We start from the raw sequence: 22,367 nt of genomic DNA, 5'->3' as shown, positions 1-22,367 counted from the left end.
CGTTACGAATAATAATTTCAGGACAACAATAGTTCCTAATCCAAGAAAAAGAGCGAATTAAAAACTAAAATGTTCGGAAAATATTTTCAGGCAAATTAAGCCTTTTTAAAAATGTATAAAATTCTGATCCTTTTATTAATAAATCTTATTTTTAGATCTAATTCCCAATATACATCCATTAACCTAAATATCATTTTTTGAATTTTAATTGCCACCCCATACCATATGCAAGCCTGTTTTAAATTGCCTGTTTCGTTTTTTTTTTCTTATCTCCTACAAAGGATAATCTCTCTATTAGTTAAAGAAAACATAAATATAAAAATTTTCCGGTTGTGGTAATTGCTGTCCAATATCTGTAACGTTGGAAATTTATTTTTTCGGTTGGGAGTTTGTTTTTTTCCTTCAATCTCGAGACTATGACTCATTCACGCAATAAAAGTCATTTGGTTTTGATTTCAACATTCGTTTTAACTAAATCAAGTAACTTGTTTTCCGCCACCGTGTCTATGGCAATTTTGTGGTTGTTGTTGGCAATTTATGTCTAAAAAAAAACAAAGTTTTTTTGTTGGTGTCCACCATTTACAATTCGATTTATGCACTCAGCCACTCGTCATACTGGCTGGCTGCCTTGTGACCAAATAACCGATCAAGCAACCGGCCGGAGCGATCGGCCGGTCGATCGGCTTAGCTCAATTGTAAAATTTTGTTAAAAAAACATTTAAAAAAAAACTTCAACCGGCATAACAATTTTAAGTTGTTTTGTTGTTGTTGTTTTCTTTCTTCAGAGACAGATATTTAACCGAATCACTGTGACTATTGTTAATATTGTTTTTTTTTTGTTGTTACTGTAGTTGTCATTGGGATTAGTTTGGTTTAGTTAGTTAGTAGCTGGCTTTTTTGTAGTGCTGAATGAAAACGAGTTCCTTTTTTTGGCTGCCAATTGTTTTTTTTCATATTTAGTTGACTTAGTTTTTGGGATAGGATTTTTTGGTGCGATTGCGTTGAGAAAATGACAAAGAAAAAAACTGTGACTAAATTTTATATTGGTTAGAAGGGGAAATTTCGAATTAAAATAGAGTTATATTTATTACACGATATTAGTCTTTCAAAAAGGTCGTATATAGTTTAATGACATTCCAAGAATATATTGCATATGTAAGGCCTTAAGGAAATGCCTTATATAACATATCTTATTGAGTTTTCCGCAGGATCTTCAAAAAATAAAACACGTTCTACTACTACATATGGAAGTAAAATCTAGAAGTAAAACTCCACTTCCTCGCTGAGAGAACATTAATAGATCTGGGAGTATTACACAAAATATGTCAGGTACAATGGGGCGTATGATTATTGACAACACGTATACGTCAGTAGATCATAAGAAGCATTTCTATGTGGAAGGCAGGACTTCAAATTCAAATAAAAATTATTTGGTTTAATAAATGTGCCCCTAAGACCTCAAGGAAGGCTTTATTTTTTCAAAGAATTGGATTAGGACCTGAAAGTAGGCATTGATTTTTATTGTTATTGTCGTATACTTTATTTACTTAGCTGGCTAGTTACAGAACGGTTGTTCCAAAAGCCGAGCTTAAAAAAGATTTCCAAGCGCGTCTGTCTTGTGCGCAAATCCACCAATTTGGAAGACCACGTTCCAAGATGTTGTTTTCTACTTGGTCTTTCCATCTAATTCGAGGCCTTCTCCTTCTACGGGAACCATCAGTAGGCTCATTTTTATATGCCTTTTAAGCTGGGGCATTCTCATTCATTCGCACAACATGGCCTAGCCACCGTAGTCGCTGCAGCTCAATACGACTGACTATGACTATGGCAGTACCAAGATATATAAAGTCTTTAACTACCTCGAAGCTGTAGTTCTCAAGTTCAGTTCCACGGTTGGTCCGAGTCTACTGGACGTCTTGCGCGTTGATACCATCAGCTTGGTCTTCTCGCCGTTTACTGCCAGACCCACTTTGGCAGACTCCTTTTCAATTTGTTCAAAGGTGGCTGTTACCGCTCGCAATGTTCGATATTTGCTTGTGGTCTCGGCGAGGTTGCCTCTATTTTTATGTTGCATTTAGGCAGGCCAGTTACAGAAATTTGCAAGTTTTTGGTAAATTTGATCGGTTGCCAGTAAGACCAGCAATTAATAAGGTTGATCAGGGATGCCGAGAAATTTGGATCAAATGTGTAGGCCCTTTTCCATTGATGAGGCGTCATGCATTATGCTTTTTTGTCGAAAAATATTCCCTCAAAGATACGACCAGAATCACGTATGGGGATTTCGTCAAGTGTGGTACAGCGGAGGTAGAGCTGCCTAACGTAAACACTCAAATCGTTAAACAGTTGTAACCCGCGTTATTCGCCTGACATTGGTTATTTTTTGGGGCGGCAATATCCGTTTGTTGCTGGGGGATTTTAATGTAATAACTAGAGGGGAATGGTACTGGTCAAGCAAATAGATAGCTCCACATTTTGTGAATGAGGAAATACCCACCAGGATATGAAAAGACTTTTTCAACTCCCCGGAAATGATATAACTTGGCAACCCTTAATTTTATTAAGGTAACAACCTCAGTACTCCGTACTTTTCTTGGCTATGGTAAAGTCAATTGGTAAGAGTTAGGATATTTCAGCAAACATCGGTTTAGAGTACTTCCAAATCATTCTCGCAATATACCTTTGGGTGAAATACACGAATTAAGTCCTAACTTTCCAAGCAGATGTAGCGGGATTAGCAAACGACAGTATAAGGCTTCTTATTATCTTTTCAGGTCGACGAAGTACTTGCTTTGGAGAAGACCTGCAAGTCTAAGAGTTAAGGGTATTCTTCTGTATAAGGGCAAAAGCTCCCCTTCTATATAAACGTAAGGGGTTTTCATCAGTTTTAACCTAGAGGTCTTCTTCTATAGAATACAAAGAGGTTCTTCATACAAGTTTTTCTTTATGTAGGACTTCTGTTGAGGAGTCCAAGGAGTCTTTTTATAACAAGGTGAAGGGATTTTCTGTCTCTAGCAGGCTGAAGGGTTTCATAGGAAATCAGATACTGATGCTAATCCTCTTCTATAGGAGTCCATGGATTGGGTATTCTAAAGAACCACACACGCAGAGAAGGATTATGGTTGCAGCAACTATATTCGAAGAGCATAATGTTATGGTAGGGGTATGGCTGCGGCAAACATAGTACTATGTTGAAGCAACCATATTATATACAGAACATTTTTGGCATAAAATTTAAGTTTTCAACAATATAATGGTCACTGTAAAAATAATTGTTGTTCTCTTCCAAACATACTGTTGTTCCCAACTAACCATGTAATGGTTGCCCCCAACCATTTATTGTTCTTCAACTAATCATACCATGTTCATGCTAAACCATACTTTGGTTCCCATATAAACATAATATTGTTCTAAATAATCATACTATGACTATGAAATAACCATGTTATTGTTCAATGTAACCATACTGCCTAAACATGTTATAATACAGGATAACATAATATGGTTAAATGCATTACATTACCTGTGAATAAAATGCATTATTTATTTAGAACAAATTTTATTTTATTTAATACACATATATACATTTTACGACAAATCAATTAAAAAAATAAATTATTTTCTTTATATACACAAACGTTACTTACATAAGTAGATACAAGGTATTTTATGTTAACCGGCAGAAAAATTTCCTCGTAATCGATAGGGAACGCATGGTAATGAGCAGCAAAGCCGTGATTTAAAAAAAGCCTTGAAAACCATTCTTAAAGAAAAGACTTACTTGCTTTGATGTAAGACTTTGCAAATTTCAACAGTGGTTAGAACAATTATGTCTTGTGAGGAATTTAAGAATGTTTCTTCTCCAATGCAGGTTATTGCTTGGCGAGCAGCTGTGAAATGTTCTGTTGATGGCGTTTCTCTAATTCTACCAGAATCTGTAGATCCACCTTCAAAAGCGGAGTCCGTATTGGATACACAAACGTCAGCATCAATGAAAATTAGAATTAAAAAATATTAAAATTTTATAATTTTAAATGAAGTTTCATTTTACCAATACTTACTTGATAGTTTAATATCTAGAACAAAATCGGTAGATCCAATAAATTGACTAACAAAATCGGAAAAAAGCTCGGTTTTATCTTAAATCTCTTAGAGAGTATATCTGCACCAACATCTCCACTTAAACTGTAGCTTCTTCGAACTGCAATGAAAACACAACAAAAATAATAACGTAATAAAACAGACAATTTTGATTGCTTCCACATTTTGCGTTTGTTTTATCAATCTTCTTATATTTACCTTCATCCAAGAACAATTTGTAATTGTTAATTCCGTCAAAGCTAACACAAATAATCTCCTTTTTATTACCAAAAATTGTTTTAATAAACTTTAAACCTTTCATTTTTTGATTTTGTTAAACACACAACCTTCTCACACAAAAAGAACAGAACAACTGAAGTTAATTCTGTTCTTTTTTTTTCAAGCAAAAAACATAACGGGACTCTCATCAAGGAATGCACACATTTGTATGCATGTATGTTTGAAAATAAAGAACTATTGCGTGCCAATAAAAATATCGTGATTGATTTCAAAAAAGATATTGTTGAAGACCAACGAATACACAAAATATGCATGAAAATACATGAATATGTAGTGTATTTTAAAAAACATGCTATGATTGCATTAAAAACCTTATTGTTGTCACCGAATAGCAACATACCAAATGACAATGTTATTATTCCTTCTAATCATGTCATTTTTAATGCTCGTAAGATTCTGATAATTACATTATGGAAAACAAAAATCGTCCACAGTATCTTTGCATACAACTATGTAAATGGTTTGTAACCATAAAATACTTTTTTGATGCAAAAAAGTATTGTATCGGCAACTATGAAATAGTTTCTCTGATAATTGTATAGTTTTTCAAAGTAACCATACTTCAGATTTTTTAATGAACAACATTGTTGCGACAAAATATTGATCAGGTTTTTATTGTAGAAATAATGATGTGGTTGAAACAAATAAAAACATGCTTGAGGAAAGAATAGTATGACTGCAGCAAATATTGGGTGATTGCGGTGAAAATGTTCAACTATATTTTTTCTCTGCGTGCAGACACCTAACTTCAAGGCCAGATGTTGATATTCAATAGGGATCCCGAACATTCGTTATTGCAAAAACCACAATTTCAAGCTCCTATCTCTAATCCAGAAGGCTAGTCTTTTTTATAGATAGTAAAATTAGTGTATTCTTCTGTAAAGGCGGAAAGGTCTTCCTCTATACAAGCGTATAATACCAAGAGGTTCTTCATACAAGTTTACTATATATATGGAACTATTGCGGAGGAGTCCAAGAGACCAAGGAGTCTTCTGTAAATAACTCCCCTTCTATAGAAAACTAGAGAAGATATTTTTTGCAACGACCTGAGGATGTCCATGGTCTATAGAAGGCTAAAGAGTTTTATAAGAAGACTGATATTGAGGTTAATTCTCTTCTATAGGGGTCAATCGATTGGGTCTTCTAAAGAGCCACAGACCCCTAACTTCAGGGTCAGATGTTGATACTCAATAGGGATTCTGAATATTCGTTATTGCAAACCCCATAATCTCAATTCCTACCTCTAGGCCAAAGGGTATTTTTTTTTATAGATGGTTAAATAAGGGTATTCTACTGTAAAAGGGGAAAAGGTCTTCTCCTATACAAGCGTAAGGGGCCATCATCAGTTTTAGCCTATATAATACCAAGAGGTTCTTCATACAAACAAGGTTTTCTTTATATATGGAACTTCTGGTGAGGAGTTCGGGTAGAGGAAATCAAATTTTTAAATAAGCTAAACACCTATATTCAGGGCCATAAATTGGTTTTCAGTAGGAACTTTCTTTATCAGTAGAAAATTTCTTTATTGTAAACCCTAGTCTTTTTTTATAAAAGATCAAATGCAGGTTTTCTATTTTAGAAGGTCAATGTCGTGGGTTTCCTAGAGACGCCCAAAACCTGGTTTTAATTTATAACAGAGCCGAGGTTTTTTATAGAAGACTTAGACTTTTTTGTAGATATTCAGAATTCCAGAATCTACCTTCTTCAATAGAAGACCAGTACGGATTATTATATAATATTTTTCATAAGGCCAGCCTATAGGTCTTCTTCTATAGAATACGAAACGGTTCTTCAAACGATTTCTTCTTTTTTTGAATCTGTATAGGTCACAGTCTTGTGAAAAAATCCAGATGTTGATCTTCAGAAACGAATATATTTTGGTGTAAATCCTATCACTTCGAGTTTCTTCCTCTGTTTGTGGTGTCTGGTCTTTTTTGCTTTCCAAAATATACCAGACACAATAGTTCAACGGCTTGGTATCTGGAGATTTTGCGCTGGAAATGAAGCGAGGAGCCTCATTTTGTAACCATTTTTGGGTGGCGCGTCCACCATCGCACTCAGGATGGTCCTGTTGGAATGTCCAAGGTCTGCGGCCAAAATGTTTGCGTGCCCCAGGCTTTGATACACCATCCAGAATATTTTCGCGATAATATTCGGCATTTATTCTGACAATATTCGATTAATACGAGAGTCGGTTGTTATGGCGGCCAACACCATCACCATGGCCGGTGCGTGATTTTTGCTGGCCAACCGATGGTTCACATTTTCAGCTGACCTCCTTGGCAAGTAAACACGATCATTTTGTTTGTTTAAAAACTGCTGGACAACGAATGTTTTCTCGTCGAAGAAAACCAAATTCGGCAGTTCACCACTTTCGGCCATGCTCTTTAGCTCTTTTCAGTCTATTTTCTTTTTGTTCCATCACGAATAACTTTTTTCTGGAAAATTCTTACCAAAATGCTTTTGTACGCTTGTAAAGAATGTAATGAGCTGTCACTGGAAAAATGTTAGCAGCTTTCGGACGAGTGGCTTAGAAATGACAGCAGTCAGAAGTTGGTGGCAGTTTTTTCATATCTCCGTATATGCGTCCTCTTACATCAGTAAATTTTATATCAGGTCAATCATGCATTTTTAATATTGTAGCAAAAAATATTTTTATAAATTCCAAGTCTATAGATGGGCTCTGAAAAGTATTTTTAAAAAATATTAAAAAAAATTTCACGCATTCATATGGCCCTTAGTCCATAAAAGTTCTTGAGATCGAAAAACTTTGTTAGATATTTTAATCAGTAACAATCTTCGGTCAATATTGTATAGAAAGTAGTGTGATTTTCTATAGATATTCGAACATCTACGGATAATATATGTAAAGTTCCACTTGCGTATACATTATGTCAACACTAATACGTTCCAGGGTACACACCACATTTTCTCTATTGCTATTAGACATGTTTCTGTAATCTCGGTGAGGTTACATAGAGCTAGAGTAGAGTACATATTAGCCATGGATGTTTTAAATAATCGGGTCATTAGGGCATTCAGGAATGCGTGGATTTTTTAAGAACTAGATTATTCGGACCTTAAGGAAGGTGTGGATTTTTTTAAGGACTTTAATAAGGGTCTTCCATTGCCGCATTTAAATTTTTTAAGATTTTGTTCAATGGTCATCCATAAATGTAGTTTTTTGAGAATATTTCTTTGAAGGCATTGCAGATGATATTGTATAGATAGGACATATTCGCCTTTACGTAGAATACCCTCCATAGATGGTTCGAATAGCGTGTTTTTTCCACGAATTAAATTTATTGCTGATGACTTACGAATTATAATTTTTTGAATTAAGACATAACATCGCAGCAGATGCAGCGAGATAAGCAAATGATTGTTGGCTTGGTCGTACGACCCCAAATCAGGAAATCAGTGATATTTTCCTTATTCGGTATTCCAATAAATCAAAAAATCGTACCTCCTGTACCGAAACGGATATCAAAAGATTAAAAATATAAAAACATATTTACTGAACTTTAAGTTGGCCGGCTATGAGGACAGAAATACATGAAGAAATGGTTTCAGACCCACGTTGGATGTAATTTTATTAGCTTCGAATATACATGTTCACGTTTAAGTTAATGTTGGGCGCCATTTTAAAATATCAACCGTGGAATTTTTAGTTGTTTTTGAGCGACATTTACTTACCTCAGATGTTCATATTAGGGTGACAGATAATAATATGTATAATTTTTTTTCAATATTTGAAAAAGAGCCCCACGTTGGGCGCCACTTTCTACTAGTAAGGAAGAGCAAAAACAATTAAGAAAATATTTATTTCCCTTCCTCATTAATCTGAAGAACCTTATAACCCAAAAACAATGTCTATTGATCGGTCAATTCTTAATTTTTAATATTCCACCCTGGATGTCATTCGTTTAGGTCTGAAGGTCATGTAGAACTTGGTTCGAATTACACGTTGGGCGCCATTACTTCTGCTATACTTCAGCTTGGAATAGTTTTCAATATCTGTCTATATTTGAGCCACCATTTGGGCCCCATAGAATACCCCGGGAGAGACAGGACGTAGAGAAGAGTATTGCGCCGTATACGATCTCTTCAGGTCAATGATGAACTTCTTTTAAGGAATGCATGCGATATGTATAAGGGGGAAAAGGTCTTCTTTTATAGATGCGATTGGGGTCTTCATCAGTTTTAACCCGCGTAGGTTTTTTATATAAAGAACTCCTCTTCTGTAGAAAACAAGTGAAGATTTTTTTCTATAAACGCCCAGAAGCTGTTTTTTTTTTTGTCTCTAGAAGGGTGAAGAGTATTATATGAAGGATAATCCTAAACTATAAGAGTCCAAAGATCGTTTTTGGCCTAGGGCCTTCTAAATAAACACAGACAACTTACTTCAGGGCCAGAAGTTGATATTCAATAGGATCGGGGTTACTATTGAATACCACCTTCTGGCCCTGAAAATACATACTCCTATTTAGTCTTCTTTTATAGGTGGTTTAATGCTGGTTCTCATTTCTGAAGGTCAATGGGCCTGGGCTTAATTTATAAGAATTTGGAAGTGTTTTATAGAAGATCAGATACTTAGACTTTTTCTATAGATGCCCAGAGTCTAGTTACGATCTGCAGAATTCTCAAACCTTTCTACTACAATAGAAGGCCAGATCTTCAAAATATATTTTTCACAGCGTTGTATATAGAAGCCCAAATGTTGGTTTTAATCTGTAAAGATGTTGGTCTTCAATCTCAAACTTCCGGCTGTAGAACCAAAAGTGGTTTTCTAATTTAGCAGGTCAATATCTGACATTTTCTATAAATACCCAAAACATGGCTTCGATCTATAACGGGCAGAAAGTTCTATAGAAGGTCGAAGTGTTTTATAACGTCGACTTTTTTGTAGATGCCCAGAGTCTAGTTATGATCTACAGAATTCCTGTATTCAACAATACAACCCTAGATACCGATTTGTTTTTATATTCTTCACAAGGCCAGAGGCAGGTATTTTTTATAAAATGTCAGATCCGAGTTCTCTCCTATAAAATTCAAATGTTTGCATTCAGTTTCAATCTGTAAAGATCAGAGTCATATAAAGACGGTCAGGCGATGATCTTCAGAACCAGAATTTGGTCTTCAATCTCAAATTCTTTCATCTAGAACCAAATGCTGGTTTTCTAGTTTAGCAGGTCAATGTCTGGCGTTTTCTACAGACGTCCACAGCCTACAAAGGATAGAGTATCTTATAACAGGCCGAAAACTAATTTAGCAAATCAAATACCTAGCCCATCTTTGCAGGCCCAGAGCCTAGTTTTGATCTACAAAAGAACATGTCTTCTTCAATAGAAGACTAGACGCGGATTTTTTTTTTTTATTTTATTAACACGGCCAAAGACTTCTGTATTTGGTTTCCTTCTAAAGAAGCCCAAATGTTGGCTTAGATCTGTAAAGTGCAGAGTCTTCTAAAGAAATTCAGATGCCGATCTTCAAAACCGAATATATTTTAGTGCAAATCCTATCACTTCGAATTCCTTCCTCTGTTTCTAGTGTCTGGACTTTTTTGTAGAAGGTTAAATGAATGTCCGGCGTTTTCTATAAAAGTCCACAGATTGGATTTGATCTATAAGGGTCAGAGTGACCTAAAGAATGCCGAAGCCCATATTTTTCTATAGATGACCAGAGTCTAGTCCTGATCTACAAAAAGAGTCAGAACCTGTCTTTTTTCATTAGAAAACCTGATATGGATCTTTTTATATTCCTGACAGTGTTCTCCTTTAGAAGTCTTCTTTAATTCAAACTCGTTTATCTATGGCTAGAGTTTCCACTGCTCACCTCATCACGTTGAATTCCTTCCTTTGTTTATAGAGTCTGGTCTTTTTTTTGTAGAAGGGCAAATGTTAGTTATCTCCTATAGAAGCCCAATGTCTAGCGTATCCTATATACGTACACAGATTCGTTTTGATACATAAGTAGAAGAGTGTCCTATGGAAGAACGAAGGGTTGTATAGAAGAACAAATGCTTAGCCGAGATTTTTTTTATAGATGATCAGAATCTATGTTCGATCTACAGCAAGAACCTGTCTTATGTCATTTAAAGACCAGATATGGTTATTTTTTATATAGATAACGAGGCGCTTCCATGGAAGTCTCCTCTACGACTAAAGGCAGGTCAAATGTTGGACTTGTCCTATAGAAGCCCGATTTTTTGTTTCTTTCTACAGAAGATCCATAACTTGTATATTTATACAAGGCCATACATGGTTAACAGTCACATAAAAAATAACAGAGAAGCCCAAAAACTTGGGTTCTGATGTAGAAGACCAAGAGCGTATTTTTTAATATCGAAGTCCAGAAGCTAGTCGTGTTTTGTAGAGGACTATAAAGTTGTAGTTGTAGAGGACTAGAAACACCAGAAATTAGTCATATTTAAAAAAACACAATAGAGGCCTTGAATATTTTCAGAAAGCGATTGAGCGTAAATTTTTATGACCCAACGTATTTCAAAATTTAAAAATATTTTTATTGCATTGCCCCCACAAAAAAATCTTATCAATGACAGTTTAAAAAAATTTCCTATTGGGTTATAAAATTCACCACAATCTGAAACAAATCACCATGTGTACCACCACCATTGCAAACTGGTCATTCATGGCAGGCAAAACGTATGTGTGGGCACAACCAGTCGTCAGCAGCCGTCCAACATTCACTCGCTCACTTAGCCATTCAATATTGCATTTGTTCGAATGTTTGTGTGTAGTAGCTTGAATTCTCTTCGTTGGTTCTGCTGGAGACCGCACACTTGTTGTGGGTGGCAAACACACCACAGAGATGCTGGTGATTGAGGTAAGGTCCGCAGGTAATGTGTGAGGAGGCAGGAATCTTACAACATGAGGTGAAAAGCTTTTGGAAATTAACACCTGTTTGACCGAAAGCCATCAACGAAATAGACGTCACACACACAAAAAATGAATGAATGAATTGCCAAAGCAGAGACAATAGAAATAAAATAATAAAAAAACAACAAAAACAACGAAACAGCATCGCCAATAATTTATAAGCTCGCACATAAACAATAAACTACTTAAAAGAGATGAAGAAAAAATAATAAAAAAATAACAAAATCTCAAGACAAATTGTTTTTAAGTGGGAGGAAGCTGTTGCTGCCAAAAACTTCGAATCGAACAATCAACTGTCCAAATCTGGACTTCATTCATTTGAAATTTAAATTTTGTGTGTTGTCTTTCGTCAAAAAGAAGTCAGAAAATCTTCAACACGGCAATCACATTTAGATGAATATGATTTCAAGTGTCTTGGTTGAATTTAAATTGTTTTTGTTGTTGAGTTTTTTGTGGTTTCCTATTGGCTTTGTGTCCAGTCGCGGTTCTAATGCCGAAAGAAATAAGGTGAAAATACTGAGATAAGATTTATTTGAAATGTCTTTGATACATTTTTATTATTCATATGCAACGACTTGGGATTCGGTGTGTCGGTAGTTACAGGTGCGAGGGGTATAGTGAGGAGTTAGAGGTGATCCATTTTTTATTATGGGAAAAATGAGCTTCTATTGAAAACCATTCTCTACACTTTGGTAGAATAAGGTAATCTTCTAGATCTACAGAAAAAATCGGAACTAAAGAAGGCTCCGACCTCTATGTATCAACTTACAGTTTGGGGAAGTTGATCCACTGACCCTCTGTAAAGGTTTGGCCTTGTATAGAAAGAAATCTGAAACTGATTTTCAAAGATCTCTATGGAGGAATTTTTGGAAAATTTGGGGTCTATATGGAAGAGACCAGACTCTGGCCTTCAAGGAAACCTTACCTAGGTCAAGGCTTTTTCTTCAAAAACAGCATCTGACTTTTTATAGACAATTATCAGCATCCGAATAGCCGATTTTCCATAGAAGGAAATATGTCTCAGCATCTGATCTCTTATTGAAGCCTGTTGTTCTCTATAAAACTAAAACAGTCTTTGATCGCCGACTGAAGAAGTCATGGACTGGACCTCTGTGGTAGATGTTGTCCTTGTCTTCCCCGAAAATATAATTCGGGTTTGTTATAAAAATTAGTTTTTTTTAAGGAGACCCGATGATTGGATTCTATAAAAAGCACGAGTCCAACCTTTGGGCAAGAGTGTAAAGTTCGAAGTGATGGATGGATTCTAGGTTTCTGTTGAAGACCTACCCTTGAAGACCGGTATCTGGTCTTCTTTAAAAGACTCTGCGCTTTATATATCGAAGCTAGAATTTGAACTTCTACTGAAAACGGGAGAGCGATAACATGTTTCACCTTTCAGCTTGGTAATCTGTATCTGACATTCAATAGAAGACGGGTTCTTTGTAAATCAAAAGTAGACCCGTTTTGTAAATCAAAAGTAGACCCTAGGCGAATATAGAAAAATATTGGCTCAGCATTTTATCTTCTATAAAACCCTTCGGACTTAAATAGGACACTCTGCTCTTTGTAGATCAAAACTAACTCCTTGGTCTTCTAGAGAACTTGACTTCCTTTTATTCTTAAGATGTAGACCGCAGGGCCTTCTGTACAAGAAGACATTCTGGTTTTCTGTTGAAGAAGAACTACCGATCCTCCATGGAGAAGTCCGCCTGATATTACATTTAGAAGATCATTTGGTATTCAATAGCAATTAATCTCTTGTCTTGCTTTAGAAGAAGGCCTCTTGGTCTGCTATAGAAGAATCCCACTGGGTTTTTTCTATAGAAAAATAGCGAAAGGCTATCCTTCTCTCTAGCAGAAGGTCAGAAGGATTAGAAGCTCTTCTACACAAGACCGGAGGGTCGTACTGCTCTTCTGTAGAAGATGATAATTGTATGGTTTTTCATAAGAGAGGGGTAATCCATAGAGGAGTAATTCTATAAAAGAATTGGAGGTCCTTTCGATTTTCTATAAAAAAGGTAAACCTTTTCCTGTTGTGGAGGACCCTGTGCGATTCTATATATGGGCGACTTCCTGCTCTTTGTACAGGAGAAGTTATTGTTCTTCTATAAGAAAACTGGTCCTCCTGCCAGGGAAGCTTACCTTTCTCCGTAGTAGAACAGAAGGTCATGATTATAATATATTCGACAAAAGAAGAGAAGGTCCTACTGATCTTCTGTAGGCGATGAAGACCTCGTGTTCTTCCATAAAAGAGGGGTAATCTATAGAGAAGTAATTTTATAAAGGAAAAGAATACCTTCTTTTGATCTTCTATAGAAGAGGATAACCTCTTTCTGTTCTGGAGGACACTCTAATCTTCTATAGAACAGGGCGACGTCCAGATCTTTAGTAGAGGAGAACGATCTCTTGTTATTTTATAAGGAGGGTGGTCCTCATGCCAGAGAAGCTCTTAGGCTCTACCACAGAGGAGTGGTAATCTATAGAGGATGATCTTCATTCGATATTCTTTGGGAGAGGGTAACATCTTCCTGTTCTGGAGGATATTCTGCTGCTTAATATGTGCTCTTTTCTAAAGGGAAAGAGTTATTGTTCTTCTTTAAGAAAGGTGATCGTCCATGTGATCCACAGAAAAGAAGGATTTGGTTCTTCTTTGTAGGATGATAAGTTTATCCTCCGCTTTTGTATCGGTAAAAAGAACCTGATCATGTAGTGGTTACCTTCTGATCATATCTATTTCGAAGAGGATGAGCACCTGCTCTGTCATAGAGAAAAAGGAGGACATTTTTCACTTTTCTAAAGAGAAGAAGGAACTCATCGTATCCTGAAGGTTCTTCTGATTTTATCTCTGTCGAAGAGGACTCGTTTTTGTTCTGCCATAGCGGAAAATGAGGACCTCTTTCTGTTCTGTTCCTTTTCCAGCTCAAATATAAAAGAAGAAGAGGGCAATCTTCTCATAATCTTCCATGGAACTTCTACTGGTATGCCTGATAGGTGGACTTCATGACTTTCTAAAGAAGAGGACATTCTGGTATTGTTTTTTTCTTTTTGGTATTGGTTTTTGGTTTTTTTGGTTGGACTTTATACTGAAGAGGTGTACCTATGCCTTTCTATTTTAGAAGAGAAGGGCTGATTAGGAATCTTCCTCTGCTCTTCTGTACAAGAGAATGAACTTCATGGTCTTCTATGGAAGGGTACCTACTGATATGCCTTTGGTCCTTCTTGGAGGTTTTGGTATTCTCCTTTGTTTTTTTTATCTTTTTCTAGAAAGGGAGGATGTTCTGGAGGTCCTTCTGATTCTAGCTCTGTCGAAGAGAACGATCTGTTCTTCTACTGATGAGTAAATGGTATCAACTTTCAATAGAAGAGGAAGGACGTTGTCTTCTGGAAGACCTTCTGCTATTCTTTAGAATAATATCCCTGGTCTTTTGTAGAGGAATTGGGCCTCACGATCTTCCAAATAAGATTAGAATCTTCTACTACTCTGCATGATAGTTGAACTTCCTGATTTTCTATAGAAGATGACCTCCTGCATTGTTTTTGTCATGTTGGTCTTATTTTCGGTTCTGTTGGACTTTTGCAGCGAAGAGGTGTACCTATGGAAGAAGGGGATCTCCTGCTCTTCTATTAAATGAGGACCTCTTTCTGTGTAGCTGTTCATCCCCTGCTTTTCTGTACAAGATAATGTCTTCCTGGGTTTCTATGTATGCGTAGAATCTCTTCTATGGATGGAGACCTTCTGCTATGCCTTTTATTCTTTTGGTATTTCTTCGTAGTTCTGTTGGTATTTTCTTTTGTCTTTTTGGATCTTTTGCTAAAGAGGAGGTCCTCTGAATATCCTGCTCTTCCATTAAAAAAGAGGCCATCATCCTCTTCTCATCGGTACAAAACTAGGTGCTCCTGCCCTTCCATTACAGAAGAGGAGAACCTCATCTTAAAAATGTCGCTCTCCTCTCCTTTACAGAAGAAGTTCCTCTTGAGAATTTCATCCTCTTCTCTTTGGTACGAGACTGAGTGCCCCTGCTACTGCATTACAGTGGAGGAGAACCTCATCCTAAAGAGTTCGCCCTCCATTACAGAAGAGGAGAACATCCTCCTAAGAATTTCACGTTCGACTCCTGTACAAGAGAATTTCACCTTCTTCCGAAAAGGAAGACCTCCTCTTAAGGATTTCATCCTCTACAAGACATGGTCCTCCTGTTTTCCTGTACAAGAGTAGGGCTTTCTGTTTTCTTTCGGACCTGTAGTACGCCCTAATCTTTTCTTGAAAATTAGAAATCTTCCTTCTCGTCTATAGAACAGGTGGACTACAGGACCTTTTTTGAGTAATACTTGTTGATCCCGTTTTTAACACTCTTTTTCGACTCCACGCTCATATATTTTGTCAGAACATTTTCGACAGAACAATTTCAAGAATGTTTGGGCGATCAGGTTTCGCCTGTTCATGCTATTGACGATGATCTGTGTTTGGCTGTTGGCGTTTGAATTTGCTCTTGTTGCCAATTCATAAAAAAATGAAAAAAAACTAAAAAACAGATCAAGACTTACCCTAAGCGACTGCAACGAAAGCCGACGTCATTGATATTACATTAGTTGTGGCTGTAATACAACAAAAATAAATTCATTCTCAAAATGTTTCTATTTTGCTGGCTGGGAGTGCAAAAACCAGCTGACCAACTAAAGAGAGTTCTCTCAAATAACATTTCTCTCTCTTTCTCCCGATGCAAAAATATGCAATTGCCAACAATTGCAGTTAACGTCATTATGGTTGAGTACATTTAAGCTACTCTTTCTCCATAGAATGCATTTCGGGTTTTTCACCTCACTAACGTAATACACTTCAGGTGGCAAATTCACCTTAGCTCCCACTCGAGTGGAAGTCAACAAAAAATCTATGTGGCAAGTGAGCTTCACTTAAGTTATTGTATCGATTCTATTTCTTTTTATTTTTGGTTTTTGATTTGTTGACAAGTGGTGAATATTGAATTCGATGGTGGGACGATCAACGACAATATCAAGACGCGGCAAAAGAAAGGTGACGACTCGTTATGGCAAAACAACAAAGGCAACAAACAACAAAACACACACGGCGGCGGCCTAAAACACCATCTGTGAGCGCAAGGCAGTCACCATTTAGACGTGTTCGGATTAACTTGTGCGCGCGCTTGCCATTCATATAAAAAACCCAGAGAATCTATTCAAAACGATGACGAAAATTTCAAAATACTAGAAAATAAACAGAAAAACGAGTGGAGGAAGAAGAAGACGAGTAGAAGTAGAAATATTAGACGACAATTAAAAATAAATAATAACGAAAGTCGAATAGAAATATTAAATTAAAAAGAAAATAAAAATAAACAGAAAAGAAAGAAAGAAATGTTGATAAAAAGGAGTTGCAAAAATATAGCAACAATAAAATATAAATAAACAAAACAAACTAAATTAAACTTTGTTTACACCAAATTTTGTTGTCGTTGGCTGTTGACAACATTGAAAGAAAGCGTATTTACAAATCTCAAGATTTTGTGCAATAAAAGTAAATAATAAAAAATTTTAAATTTCTATATAAATTTCTTATAAGAAATTCTATTAATTTTTAGTCTAAAAATTATATTTTTTAAGAAAGAAAAAAATCAATTCAATTTTCTAATTCTCAAAAAGCTTAAGACTTCATTTTATGGCCACCACCAGCACACAACTTCCAGTTCTACTTTCCAAAATCCCAACCCACACTTGCTCCAATTTGGAATATTGAAATCAAATACATATCAAATATAAATGTGGTTATTTTTTTACCACCAACGTTCGAAACTGAAAAGCAGCAGACATTCACCAAATGTTGGAAATTTTATACAACAACGTGGATAAGTTATCCATAGTAAAGTGGATAGAATTGCCCACCTTTTGCGGATAACATTAGCAGCAAACGTGGATGACATTGTGGATACAAATTTTGAAAATAAGAATGATTTGATTCACTGTTATTGGTAATTTTATCCAATATAAAACCTATTCACCACTGCGGATAATTTTATTCACCACTGGGAATGATTTTATCCACATTTGTGGATAATATTATCCCCCACGAGGGATAATTTTATACACAATGGTGGATAATTTTACATTGTGCATAATTTTATCCACCACTGTGGATTATTAAATCCACCGATTTGTATAATTTTATCCACATGTGCGGATAATTTTATCCCCCACGGTGGGTGATTTTATGCATAATGACGGATATTTTTAAATTATGCATAATTTTATTCATCACTGAAGATGATTAAATCAACCAATGTGGATGATTAAATCCACCAATGTGGATGATTTTATCCACTTTTGTGGGTAATTTTATCCACTATTGAGGATAAATTTTCCACATTTGATAATAATTAATTTGTTATTGTGGATAACCGTATTGTTGATAACTCCTACCTAATATAGACATAATTTTATCCACCACTTCGGGTAATTCTATCCATCCATAGTGGATAATTTTATCCAAAAATTGTGGGTAAAATTATTCAACTATAGCAGATCAATTTATCCAGCATTCCGGATAAATTTAAAAACCATTTACGGATATTTTTTTTCCATCCAGGGTGAATATTGTATCCAATTCCGTAGATAGTTCTATTCAATATTGTCGATAATTATATCCTTTAATGCGGATAATTTTATCCGCAATTGAGGATAATTTTATCCGACAATTGTGAATAAATTTATCCACACTTGCGAATAATTCTATCCATTACTGTGGATAATTATACCCTCCACTCTAAGGTGGAGTTATGGATTGAAATCACCATAGAGATCGCAATATTTTTGATAGAGCTTCGAAAATTTGCAAAGACGTGACTAGTAATTTTAGTATGTTTGGTATAACCCACATGTAAGGGCCCCTCAAATATTCGGTATTTATATCCTTCACCACACTGTGGTACAGGACATTATGTCTTTGTGCATATGCTTGCAAGAAGCAAAAGGACACGAGATGGACCCATGGTTGCTTTTGAGAATATGCATAGAATCACTTTCTGAGTCGATTTATGCATGTCCGTCCATCTGCCCGTCTGTCTGCCCATCTTAAATTGCAAACAAAGTACAGGCTGCATTTATGATCCGAATGGGATGAAATTTGGCACAGCTGATTTATTTGCTCCAAGGACGAACCCTATTGAAATTGGCGAAATTCTGTTCAGATTTAGATAAAGCTCCCATATATATTTTTTGCCTAAATGGTGCACCAAATTTTCCAGGATTGTCCAATCGAGACAAACTTTGCACATCGTACTGAATTAGGTCCACATTGATGTATGCTAAGTTTTGTAGAAATCGGTTCAGATTTAGATATAGCTCCCATATATAGTTTGGTTCGATTTTAAGTAAATGGTGCACAAAACACCCAAGGTTAGTCCGATTGGACAAGGTTTTGCACAGCGTACTGTAGGTAGAGATTAATGTATGCAAAGTTTTGTTGACATCGGTTCTGATTTAGATATAGCTCCCATATATATTTTTTCCCGATATAATTAATATAAATGGTGCACCAAAGTCCCTATATATCTTTCAATGTGGACGACGTAGCGTACTGAATTAAGTTGGGAATGATGAGAGCTAAGTTTAGTGAAAATCGGCTCAGATTTAGATATAGCTCCCATATATATGTTCGTCCGATTTTAAGTAAATGGTGCACTAAAGCCCCTATATTTCGTTCAATTTCTACGATATTTGGCACAGGGTTCAAAACTGGGCGTTGACAGGTGTGTGCCAAGTTTCGTGAAAATATGTTCAGATGTAGATATAGCTCCCATATATATTTTCTTCCGATTTTATGTAAATGGTGCACCAAAGTCCCTATATATCTTTCGATTTGCACGAAATTTTGCATAGCATAGTGAAATAAGACTAGAATGATGTGTGTTAAGTTTCGTGAAAATCGGTACAGATTTGGATATAGCTCCCATATATATTTTCGTCCGATTTAATGTAAATTGTGCACCAATGTCCCTATATAACTTTCGATTTGGAAGAAATTTGGCATAGCGTACTAAACTGAGTTTAGAATGGTGTGTGCTAAGATTCGTGTAAATCGGTTCAGATTTAGATATAGCTCCCATACATATTTTCGTCCGATTTTGTATAAATGGTGCACCAAAGTCCCTATATATCGTTCGATTTCCACAGAATTTGGCACAGCGTCCTAAACTGAGGCTAGAATGATGTGTGCTATGTTTCGTGAAAATCGGTTCAGATTTAGATATAGCTCCCATATATATTTTCGTCCGATTTTATATAAATGGTGCACCAAAGTCCCTATATACCTTTCGATTTGCACGAAATTTGGCATAGTGTGCTCAATTAAGCCTGGAATAATGTCTGCCAAGTTTCGTGAAAATCGGTTCAGATGTAGATATAGCTCCCATACATATTTTCGTCCGATTTTGTATAAAGGGTGCACCAAAGTCCCTATATATCTTTCGATTTGCACGAAATTTTGCGTAGCATAGGGAAATAAGACTAGAATGATGTGTGTTAAGTTTCGTGAAAATCGCTTCAGATTTAGATATAGCTCCCATATATATTTTCGTCCGATTTAAGGTAAATGGTGCACCAAAGTCCCTATATATCCCTCGATTTGCACGAAATTTTGCAAAAGGTACTGGTTTAAGACTAGAATGATGTGTGCTACGTTTCGTGAAAATCGGTTCAGATTTACATTTTCGTGATATATATTTTCGTCCGATTTTATGTAAATAGTGCACCAAAGTCCCTATGTGTGTTCAGTTTCGTTGAAATTGGTTCAGATTTAGATATTGCTCCCATATATATTTCCGGCCTATTTAAGGTAAATGGTACACCAAAGTATATATATGTATAAATATTTTGGTCCGATTTTATGTAAATGATGCACCAAAGTCCCTATATATCCTTCGATTTGTGTAACCTAACATGTGACAAGTTTCGATGAAATCGGTTTAGATTTCGGTATTTTGGTTTAAATTTATTTACATAATTTTGTCGCATTGTAAGAAGCAACTCTATATCTGACCAAAATTAAGGGGACCCCCCCCCATTCTCGGTGTCAAAATTTTTTTTTTGATTTAATTCGAATCTACTCTAATTCTAGAATGTTCCTACAAAATTTCAAGTAAAAATCTCAAGAACTCTTGAAGATATAGCCGATTTATTGTGTCAGCATCAAGTGACGGCTAAAGGGCTTCTCAAACTTTAAAGGCGTTTTTCTCAAAACGAATGGCGGGCACGATAACTCAAAAACTAGTAATCCAATCGGTTTCAAATTTTGACACGTTTCTCTGGGAGTGTGTAGCTCTCGTATGAACTAGGATAAAGCCAATCGGTGAAGATCTTCCTTATTTTTTAACTTAGTTTGTGGTAAAAAATAGGCGATTTTCCATAAAAAATTTTTCAAAGTTCCGCCATTTTGTTAATTGTTGTGCGAAGTCAATAATCCTAGTTCATACGAGAGCCATACATGTCCTCTTTCTAACACAGTTGGAATTTTCGGATTCCGATGTTCCAGTGAGGAGTTATCATGCCCGCCATCGAAAATAAGGACTTTTCTTTGAACCCAAAAAACAACAACAAAAAATTTTGGTAAATTATTTTTCTTCCTTTTTAAATCTTCAAATATATATGTGCCAAGTTACAAACCTTAACAAGCATTGGTATTCATTTACCAGCCCATTTAAAATCTTAAAAATAAAAAATCGAGAATGGGGGGGTTCCCTTAAGTATAGGTTGCAGAATGACATGTTTAATTATGTTCTTAAAAAATGCGACGTTTGTTAGGATTCCATCTGTTGAATATACCCAAAGTGGTGAAGGGTATCATATAGTCGGCCCGTCCGACTTTACTACTTTTCTTACTGGTTTCTAACTGCAAATTAACATTTTCAAGGTCTTTTGTCCGATTCATATACATAAATAGTACGTCAACGGTTCAAATATAGATACAGATCAACTATTAAATCACTTCCTGTTTCATGTCAATGGTCCTTCAAAAATGTTACGTCGATTTGGATGCATATCCCAAGAGATTTTCTTGAATAAAAACCAAAGTGGTGAAGGTTATCATATAGTCGGCCCGTCTTATTTTTCTGCTCTCCATACTGGTTTTTTTTTTCTTGTGAAATGGCATGATTGTGTTGTATGGATGTTTGGTGACCACAATAGACTCTATTAGAAAATATTTTTTTTTAATTTTTTATATTTTGATAATTTTTATTAATTTTTTCTTTTAATTTTCACAATAAACCCTGGTACGATATTTTTTAAATTTATTATATATTTTTTAAAATTCTTACTATTTTTATAATTTTTATATTTTTTGTAATTTTCAGAAATCGTGGAACGTGAATTATATGAAAGTTTATAAAAGTTTTGTGTGGAAATTTCTTATAAAAAATAATACAAAAACAAAATAGTATTAAAACTGAGAAAAAATAGTTTTTAAATAAAACAATCGGAAATATAAGTATTAAGCAAAAGTATACAATAAAATAACGTGGAAAGTATTAATAAAAAATAAAAAAACAGTTTAAAAGTGATGCAAATATATTTGAAAATAAATATATATTATTACAAAATATAAATACCACAAAAAATATAAATTGTAATAATTTTTATTTTTTAATTCTAATAATAATCATTAAAGAAAAAAAATATATATTGATGAATTTTTAAACAAATCGCCAAGTGACAAAAAATATAAAACAATAAAAATAATAAATAAATATAATTTGCATAACTAGAAAAAGAGAAAGAGAATATAAAACGTAAACAAACAAATAAAAAAATATAGCATTCATTGTCACGTTATAATAAAAAGTTACGAAGAAGTACACACACAACTACATATAAACAAATTTTAAAAAATAAAAAAAAACAAATTGCAAAAAATCTCATGCAGCATTTAAAAAATCATTAAAAAACCAAACACACTGAATTTGTTTTTTAATTTTATTTTTCAAATAAAATATAATACAATACAAAAAATAAATAAAATACAATCAGTTAAAGCTACTGCATATAAATAAATAGTAAAGCTAACCATTTATGTCACTGTATGTG

This window comes from Musca vetustissima, unplaced genomic scaffold (genome assembly GCF_032173495.1).
Source record: "Musca vetustissima isolate MV318-11 ecotype Yass unplaced genomic scaffold, APGP_CSIRO_Mvet_v1 utg39693, whole genome shotgun sequence".
NCBI lineage: Eukaryota > Metazoa > Arthropoda > Insecta > Diptera > Muscidae > Musca > Musca vetustissima.
The sequence above is the reverse complement of the archived record's forward strand: the minus strand, read 5'-3'. Positions refer to the sequence as shown.